Genomic DNA, 2500 nt, shown 5'->3' with positions numbered 1-2500 from the left:
CGAGTGAGATAAGATATTGTTTACTCCAGTTGTGTTTCTTGATCTGCCACTTCCATTTCTGATTCTTTTCCCCTTCTCCCTCTATCCACAATCCCCTGTACTGTGTAAATAACAAAAGAAAGAAAAAGGAAAGAAAGAAAGAAAAAAATGAGGAAGAAGACGAAAAAAGTCGTAACGTAGCTTGTTTTCGGGACTGAGTTTCTTTAATAATTATTTTTTTGCTGCGTCCTCCTCTCCACCTCTCTCTCTTTTATTTTATTTTTCATTCCCTTTCTCTCTCAGTGTTTCTGTCTCTTTCGCTCTCTCCTTCTCTCGTCATTCCTCCCTCCTTCTCTCCTCTCCCTTCCACCCATTTCTCCCTTTCTCCCCCTCTTCTCTCTCCCCCACACTCGAAAACTTAAACAAGAAAATAAAGTTAAAAATACTAGACTTCCCAAACACTTCTAACTTTCGAAAGACAAACAGACGCAAGATACATCCTTTGTGTCCGACTTCCCTGATGTATTGGCAAAAGAGGACAAACACTGAGCCAAACCACGAGGGGAAACCTGGAGGGCTTGTCAGACTCCGTAGGCTGTTTTTGTGGTGAAAGCGACCTGTGATTTCAGCTCCGGCTTTGTCGGCTTTGAAGTTTGTTCTTTTTTTAGCTGTTTCTCGGATGACTATCAGTAGCGCGTGCACAGATACACACCGACACACACACACACACTCTCTCTCTCTCTCTCACACACTCACAAACACACACTACGCACACTCACTCACATTCACAAGCACACACACACACTCACTCACACTTACAAACACACACACATACACAAACTCACTCACTCACAATCACAAACTCACAAACACACACACACACACACACAAACACACACAAACACATACACACACACTCTCACACACACACATACATACACATACAAAGATGCATACATCAGCAACAACACTCAAACACACTTGTGCTTCCTAATATAGATAGCATCCTAGAAAGGAACCAATAACAATATCTGTGCGAATGATAGCAACAATAGCAACAGTGGTAATAGAAGCCATCATGACAGTTATAGAGGTTCCCTTATCGTTTCGAGTCTTGGCCAGGAAGGGGGAGGGTAATGGAGCCCCCCACCCCCTTTCGCCTTCTTCCATGCCCTATTAAGCAAGGCCAATGCAAGAAAAACACAATTTAGGTCAAAATCTGGGACGTTATTCTTGAATCATAATAAAGCAAGGATATTGCAACGTAACAAATTTCAAGAATATTTACCGCAGCTGCAACTAATCTTAATATCCTGTTTTCCGTATATGCATATAAGTGTATAGTCTAAATACTTCTCAGGATTTCATTTGGGAAGATGTCTGGGAAGTTTTTTTTTTTCAGCTGAGCTCATAAAAATCTGTGTGCGCCACCAAGGGCTTCATCCCTCGAAATCTCTGGCTTCTGAAGCAAAGATCTTTTTGTTAGTATTTGTTTTGAAAAGAAAATATAACATAAACGATTTTAGAGATGCTTTAGAGATACAAATATTGACGAAAACAAACCAGTAACGCAGATAAACCAACAGGGTATTTTTAAAGTGTTTGCTATCTATTGCACTTCTATTGTATTTGTATCCGTGCGCTGTTATTTGTCTCTCGCCTGCACTTGCACTCAGACACTGCGCTCGTCCATTCCTTCGCTTAGCGCTGCCATCTGTTCCCTCTCTGGCCAGTTTGATAGCAGTTTAAGGAGTGAATTAGCTAATTGCAGGTGCTGGTTCGATAATTCCATGTCCATTCACTTAACTGAATTGCCTCGTCAGCAGCGCAACCGCCCATCTTGGCCTTGGTTCTCGCCCTCATCGCACACAACAGCTGGCTCGCATAACCTGCACGACGACGTTATTGGGCAATGAACGGCGTCTGAGCACGTGGGCGGGCGGGGAGGCTGCGAGGGCGGGCGGGCGTGAGGAAAGCCTCGGTGTCTCGCCGTGGAGGAGGCAGCGCCGAGGAAGGTCTTCGTTGTTCATTAAGATTTACGAGCAGCAGTTTGGATGTTTAAGATGTGAATACTGCATATATGAAATGAGTAAATATATCTATCCATATGTCTGCTATGTATTCACACGCAAAGACACACACACACACACACACACACAACACACACACTAACAACAAACACAAACACCCACACAAACACACATATGGAAACAACCACGCACATAAATAAAAATTCATGTGTTCACTTATTTAGTCATTCACACTCACGCACACAGACGCGCTGCCACACATGTCCATACGAATACACCCCAAATTTTCTCGTGCATTCAGACAACACCTAGAGACCCACCAGATGTTCCTGAGAAAAGGAATGTCGGAAAAAGAAAAGGAAAGAGACAAGAATAAAATATTCCTCGACCATCGTTTGAGAACAAGAGGGAGAACGTTTTTCCCAGAACGTGAAGTCTTAGTAGGGTTGTATTGTAGCCAAGGGAAGAAACATTTTTTTTTTGTTTGTTCT

The sequence above is a fragment of the Penaeus vannamei genome, chromosome 38 (genome assembly GCF_042767895.1).
Source record: "Penaeus vannamei isolate JL-2024 chromosome 38, ASM4276789v1, whole genome shotgun sequence".
Taxonomy (NCBI): domain Eukaryota; kingdom Metazoa; phylum Arthropoda; class Malacostraca; order Decapoda; family Penaeidae; genus Penaeus; species Penaeus vannamei.
The sequence above is the reverse complement of the archived record's forward strand: the minus strand, read 5'-3'. Positions refer to the sequence as shown.